The following is a 7,572-nucleotide window of genomic DNA, read 5'->3' as shown; positions in this document are numbered from 1 at the left end:
GGCCCTGGGTGCTCCATCCTCCTCCCGTGTGTGCAGCTCAGAGCCCAGGACCCCTCTGGGGCTCCTGCTCCCCTCGGCGTGGGTGAGAGCAGAAAGCTTCTCCACAGCGGGGAGAGCCCGGCACAGGCCCTGTCCTGCTGCTTCAGCTGGAAATGAAGGAGGAGAGATGTTCCTGCCCGCCGTGGAGTGGCTGGGAACCAGGGGAGCCGGTTCTGTACACGGCATTTCCTGCAGCTCTTCCTGGTGCAGCTGCTGCATCACACAGAGCCCAGTTTCTAAACGCAGCCCTGACAGGAGTGGTGCCAACATCTGGATGATGTGCCAACATCTGGATGATGTGCCAACATCTGGATGACGTGCCAACGTCTGGATGATGTGCCAACATCTGCCCCTGGCCAGCACCAGCAGGGTTCTGCTGCTTGTCTTGAGGCACCTCTGCAGCTCCCGTTTGAGGAGCAGCAGCGGCACCGCGCTGGCAGGTCGGTTACCTCTACAAAACGTCAAAATATTGTAGCAATAAAGTAATTTCAGTGATCGCTGGACGTCTCTTGTATAAACTGGGGTGCACGTGGGCCGAGTGAGGATGAGGATGAGGATGAAGGTGAGGATGAGGAGGGGCGGGGAGCGCTCCCGAGCCGAGGCTGCCGCTAGATGGGAGTGTGGGAGAGGCGCAGGGCTGGGGCAGGCTCCGCTGCCATCGCTCTAATTCGGGATATTTGCAGCATTCCCACCCCTCTGCTCTCCCTTCTGCCTCCCACAGGGCGCTCCTTTTCTCACTGGATAAAAAATAAAGTTCTTTTCTAATGGATTTTAGCACAATAGCTCCAGTTCTGCCCCGGAGAGCCAGGCCAGACAGAAATGTCCTGAAGCACTTGGTGGTTAATATCAGGTTAAAAACGACTTCACTGCACAATGTCCTGAAGAAAGGGGAAAAGAAAAACCTCTCAGAAGTCTCAGGCTTCTGCTTTTGACCAGAACCAGCACATTTAAAATGTCCCTGGAGCCATCAGCTCCTCTGAGCTGGGCACAAATTCCCCCCAGGACAGTCCCGGCCATCTCTGCAAGTGTGCTGCTCTCCCTCCAGCCTGGGCTTGTTTCTCTGGCATTTTCAGGGCTTTCCAAAGGTTATTTGAAGTCGTGTTTTCCCCTCTTGTGTGGGTTGGATGGAATGATCCCACAGTCCTGCCCCACTGGGAAATTTTAATTGCAGGTTGTGATGCTGACCCAGGCAGTGACAGGGAGACCTTCCCAGGCTGCTGAAATCAGGTTTGTTCTGCTGCCTCTGAGCTGCATTCCTGCCATGCAGTGGCTGACGTGGGAGGTCCTGCAGCCACCAGAGAAACTTGAAAATTCACGTTAAACTCACCACTAACCTTTGCAAAATCACCAAAACTAATTAATGTTTTCTTTGTTTTGCCAGGACCAGGCACTGAGGAATGAAATTGGATTTTCCAGGGGCCCAGGTGCCACTTGGTGAATAACCAGCATGTGCTAGCCCTCCTGCCTGGGGCTGAGCATCCTTCCCACCCCAGGGCTGGGGCTGAGCATCCTTCCCACCCCAGGGCTGGGGCTGAGCATCCTTCCCCCCCTCCTGGCTGGGGCTGAGCATCCTTCCCACCCCCTGGCTGGGGCTGAGCATCCTTCCCACCCCAGGGCTGGGGCTGAGCATCCTTCCCACCCTCCTGGCAGGGGCTGAGCATCCTTCCCACCCTCCTGCCTGGGGATGAGCATCCTTCCCACCCTCCTGGCAGGGGCTGAGCATCCTTCCCACCCTCCTGGCTGGGGCTGAGCATCCTTCCCACCCTCCTGGCTGGGGCTGGGCTCTGGCACTGGTTTCCCTGCAGCAGCTGGTCAGTGCTCTGGCTCTCAGCCACAGCTCTGTCTTTCCTCCTGGAAGGAAACTCCCCAAATTTGGAGACAAACCCCGCACAGGAGGAGGGAGAGGAGCAGGAGTGGGGGTCTCTGGGCTCAGCAGCCCCCAGCCAGGGCTAATTGCCAATGCTGCAGCCTGCCAGCAGCCCTGGCACAGCTCTGCCCCTGGGGCTGCTCCTGGCTGGGCTGAGCTCTCCTGGTCCCAGGGAAATGGGGAAACTCTTTGTGCTGTCCCGGGACTGAAAGGAGCCCTTTGTCCTCCCTTTGCAGGAGGCTGCACACAAGGGAGGGAACTCCTCGTTCCTGCTGTGGTGGGACCCCAGCACCCACGCTCTCCTGGATCCTCCAGCGGGATGCTCTCCAGAGGCAGCAGCAGAGGAAACTGAAATCTTCTCCTGGATCCTCTGCCCCATCTCCAGCGGGATGCTCTCCAGAGGCAGCAGCAGAGGAAACTGAAATCATTTGTCCGGGATTTTGGACAAGCGTGGAGCAGAGCTGGGAGCGCTGAGGGGAGCTGCCAGCCCTGGGGGGAGCCCTGGGGGGAGCCCTGGGCACTCGGGGGGCTCAGAGGAGCCCGGGGCCCCGCGGGGGCTGGCCGGGGTCAAACATCGCCGGCATTCTCCTGCTGCCCAGCCCCGGGCGGGCTGGCACGGCGGCAGCCCGGGGCACAAGGAGCCCTTGTGCAGGGAGGATGCTCCGAGTGCCCGGCCCAGAGCCGCCAACAAAGCAGGAATTGAGCGGGGAGCGGCTCCAGGGCTGCGGACACTGCGGCTTTATGGGGCTCTGGGGGCCCGGCGGGGCTGCCCGGCTCCCAGCTCTGATTTCCAGCGAGTTTTCCAGCCCAGGAACCCGAGAGGCCCCTGGCTCTCCTCCAGAACCACCCCGAGGAGAGCAGCAGCCCCCAGGCCAATCCTCTGCCCCCTGGGCGTGATCCCGAAGCCTGCCTTTTCCCTGCAGGGTTTTACACAGGATTCCAGCTCCTTGCAGCCCGTTTTGGGTGAGGATAGGGGAGCTGAGAGAAAGGGAGCAGCGCTGCAGCTCTGCTGGCCCAGATCCTGGGTAAACTGAGTCCAGCTCCCTTGCACCTTGACTGTCCCTGCCCGTGGTTGCTGTGACATTCCGAGGGCTGCAGACACCCATCCTGCCCCCGTCCTCATCTGGCTCTGCAAATAAGAAGTGTCAAGCTGCTGTGTCAGTTCGGCTTAAATTCACCGGAGAAATCATTTGATTTGAAGCAGTTTATGTTATTAAATACGAGTGCACAGGAGCCCCCGCAGGATAATCCTGTATGATAAATGATGTTTGAAATGAGGGAGACCCGAGAGCGGCTCCAGCCCCAGATTAATCTGCAGGGGCAGGGGAAGCACAGCGGAGCAAAGGGCAGGGCTGGATGTGGCAGGGCTGCAGGGCTGCATTCCCCAGCAGGAATGGAGCACCCAGCCCTGGCAGAGCTGCAGAGCCCTCCAACAGCACAGGGCACCTGGGGACAGGGGGCACAGGTGGCCTTGGGGCAGCTGGACTGCATCTCAGGGTTTGCCCAGCCTCCTGATCCTGTGATGAGCCCTTCCACACCTGAGGGTTCCTGCCCCGTCCCCTGCACCGGGGTCAGCTCACTCTGGCATCACCCAGGGCAGAAGCGCCGAAATCTGGCAGCAAACCTCACGGCAAACAGGAGCCAGTTGTGTTCTGAGCTCTTGTTAGAAATGCACAGGGATTTCCAGGGGACAAGGACAGCATCCACCTGCCCCTGTCCCCAGGGTCTCAGGGGTGCCCAGGAGATGGACCCGAGCTGAAGGACTCCTCGGACAGGGGACGTGGCTCCCTCAAACCCCCTGCCAGGGCTGCTGGCTGAACCAGCTCCATCCCAAGGTGCAGCCCCTGGGCTCTGGGCCAGGCTGTGGCTCTGGGTGGCAGCAGCAGCAGCAGCTGGCACAGCTGGGGGCAGCTCCCCTGCAGCCTGGGCAGGAACGGGACCTGGCTTTGCTGCCTGCCGATCCCAGGGTGTTCCCTCACCCTGCAGAGGCTGATTAGCAGCCAGCAGGCAGCTTCTGGCCCTTTCCTTCTGAAACAATCAGCGTTTAGGGCTTGACTGAGAAGGATTTGGTGTGAGATAAGCTTCCCAGAGCGGGCTGAAGTAATAATTGAATAAGTGTGAGGTGGTGAATGAGACACGATGAGTCAGAGCAGAGTCAGAGCAGGAGCTGCTCTGGGCAGGAGGAAAAGGCTCCTGGGTGTCTCCCCGGCTGCCCCTGCTGGGACTGAGCCCCTCGAGCTGCCAGAGGCAGATTTTGGGGGTAAAGGCCAGGGATGGAGCTCTCTGGGGGCTGTGCCAGGGTGAAGAGCCCCCCAGGTCCTGCTGCTGTGGGTGCTTGGCTCAGGGCTGGGTTGGGATTCTGCCCCATCTGTGCCAGGCTGGAGCTGCCAGGGCAGAGCAGGGAGGGAGGGACAGCACCCAGCGTGCGGAGCTGGCCCAGGCCCATCCCCTGCCAGACATGGCTTTATTTGCTCCTGACAGAGCCGGGGCTGTGCTGTTGCCATCTCGTGTCCCTTCTGCTGGAGTTCCCGCTTTAATTTTTCACCAGTTTGTTTGGTTCTGCTCCCAGCAGAGGCAGCTCCACGGGAAGGAGAAGAAATCGAGCGTTTATTTTTAGAGAGTGCCAAAAGAGTTCAACCCAAGGCAAATACGATTACTTCAGGTTGTGCACAAGCTCCGGAGAAGCTGCAGAGAAATCTTTTCCAAACGGGAAATGCCCCAAAGGCAGCGGCACGAGGCGCTGGGGGTGAGAGCACACGGAGCTGCTGGAGCAGCACATCCCACCCCAGAGCAAGCCTGCCCGGGGCAGGGGGTGGAACGGGGGTCTGCAGGCTCCCCTCCAACCCCACCATGGATTCCCTGGATTCTGGGGGTGGGAGGCGATCTCTGGAGCCCCGTCCCAGCCCGGGCCTGGCTGGGGAGCCCAGCGGGTGCTGCTGCTCCTGGCAAGGCTCTGGCAGCCTGTCCCCGTCCTTTGGGATGTTCTGCTGCTCCCAGGGCTCCCCGATGCTGCCCCTGGCCCGGATCTGGGGCATCCGCTGTCGGTGCAGCCCTCGAGCTGGGCAGGGCTCAGAGCTTGCCCTGTAATTCAGCTGAACAAGAGACCGAGTCAGATCCAGGCTCCTCTCGCTCTGCCTCGGCGAACACAAAGAGGAGAAAAGGCCTGAACCAGACAATTAAAACAAGCAATAAAACTGCACCGGGAGATCCGTGGAATGATTTTTCCTTGACACGCTCGCCCCCAACAAGTGCCACATGTCCTGTGTATAAACAGCAGCTGCCCATGCTTGCTTAATCATCCCATTGTTGCTGTATAATATTAATTAAACATTCCTCTGGGATTGTTTGCATCCTAATTAAGCAGGAGAACTCACAAAAGACAGCGAAGAAACCAAACAAGTGCGTGCTGGGGGTGCAATTTTGCTGAGCCGTGTGCAACCGGGTTTAAAAAAGCCGTGAAAATCGCAGGGCCGTGGTTCAAAGGTTTTCAAGAGCCACCAGCGCTGGGGACAGCGTGACCAGCGGGGCTGGGGACCAGGAGCGGCCCCGGCTGCTCGGGAGGGGGGATCAGCATCCCCCGTGGGTGCCACAGGACCCTCCAAGGGACAATTCACCCGCAGCTGCTCCCGGGCGCCAGGGCACGAGGAGTCTGGATCCCCCGGGGAGCTGGGGCTGGCACCGCTGCCCTCCCAGGGACCCCAAAATCACCGCGCCAGGGCTGGGCCGGACGGACACGGCTGCGTGTGACACCCGCGGGGACGGCGTGGTACTGGGGGGACAGTGTCAGTGTCACACTGGGGGACAGTGTCATACTGGGGGACAGTGTCATACTGGGGGACAGTGTCAGACCCTCCAAGGGACAATTCACCCGCAGCTGCTCCCGGGCGCCAGGGCACGAGGAGTCTGGATCCCCCGGGGAGCTGGGGCTGGCACCGCTGCCCTCCCAGGGACCCCAAAATCACCGCGTGGGGCTGGGCCGGATGGGACACGGCTGCGTGTGACACCCGCGGGGACGGCGTGGTACTGGGGGGACAGTGTCAGTGTCACACTGGGGGACAGTGTCATACTGGGGGACAGTGTCATACTGGGGGACAGTGTCACACTGGGGGGACAGTGTCACACTGGGGGGACAGTGTTGTACTGGGGGGACAGTGTCACACTGGGGGGACAGTGTCACACTGGGGGACAGTGTCACACTGGGGGGGACAGCGTGGTACTGGGGGGACAGTGTTGTACTGGGGGGACAGTGTCACACTGGGGGGGACAGCGTTGTACTGGGGGGGACAGCATTGTAACGTGGGTGATAATATCATACTGTGAGTGACAATAATGTATTGCAGGTGACAGTATCGTACTGTGGGGGACAATATTGTATTAAAGGTGACAATATCGTACTGTGGGTGACAGCTTCATACTGTGGGGGACAATAGTGTATCACAGGTGACAATATCGTATCATGGGTGACAATAGTGTATCACAGGTGACAATAGTGTATTGCAGGTGACAATATTGTATTAAAGGTGACAATATCGTATCACGGGTGACAATATAGTATTGTGACAACACCGTACCGCAGGTGACAACACCGTACCCCAGGGGACAATACCCTACCTCAGGTGACAATACCGTACCTCAGGTGACAATACCCTACCTCAGGGGACAACACCGTACCTCAGGTGACAACACTGTACCTCAGTTGACAACACCGTACCTCAAGGGACAACACCGTACCTCAGGTGACAACACCGTACCGCGAGCGGCGCCTTTCCCAGGGAAGGTCCCCGGTGCTCCTGGCCCGGGGCCGGGGCTCTTCCCCTCCCTCCTCTCGGAGCCGGGCCGACTCCAGCTCATTGTTCCCGGCTCAGACTCGTGCACCCTGCAGGGATGTGCTGTGAATTACTTCCCAAATTATGTGAGTAATTAAAATCAATGAGCGGGTATCCTGTTAAATAACGTAATTAGATGAGCACAGCCAGGAGATGAGCGCAACGGTGGTTTTGTTCTCCTGCCTGGAGACAGCTTTTAACTCTTTCCCTCTTGGCTCTTCCCGGCAAGGGCAGGCAGGGCTCCCCTGGCTCGTGCCAGGAAAACGCCTCCACCTGCTTCCTTCAGAGCTTCTCCACACCGGGGCTGTCCTTCCCCACTGTCCCCACCCCTGGGTGATGTGGGGGACACTGGCAATGCCCCAAACCTGAAGGCTACAAGCACCTGAACCTCTTGGACACGGAACTCCTTTGGATGCTGGCGGAGGAGAACGGGGACCTCCTTGCCCTGAGCTGGCAGGGATGCCCACAGCTGGGAATGGGATTGTCTGAGGTGCATAGGAACTGTCTGAGCAGTCCCCACAGCTCCAGGTGCTCCCATTGCCCAGCCCCATGGACAAACAGCCCCTTTCCTACAGCACAGAGGCCTCAGGGGCTGCCCTGACTCGGAGGAACCCGAGGCCTCAGAGTCCTTCTGGTTCTCCTCCTGCTTCTTGCAGGGCAGGAGGAGCCTGGGCCCATTCAGACACACGAGGAGAGCTCTCTCCTCCAGCACGGAGTCCTGAGAGCTCCGGGGGCTCTGGGCAGGGTGGAGACATCTGGCCAGATGGCAGGGCTGGAATCGAAATAATTAATTTATAGCATCGTGTTCGGGACCTTGCTGTGTCCCAGAGGAAACGCTGC

This window comes from Onychostruthus taczanowskii, unplaced genomic scaffold (genome assembly GCF_017590055.1).
Source record: "Onychostruthus taczanowskii isolate IOZ18803 unplaced genomic scaffold, ASM1759005v1 scaffold97, whole genome shotgun sequence".
NCBI classification, from domain to species: domain Eukaryota; kingdom Metazoa; phylum Chordata; class Aves; order Passeriformes; family Passeridae; genus Onychostruthus; species Onychostruthus taczanowskii.
Note: the sequence above shows the minus strand (reverse complement) of the source record.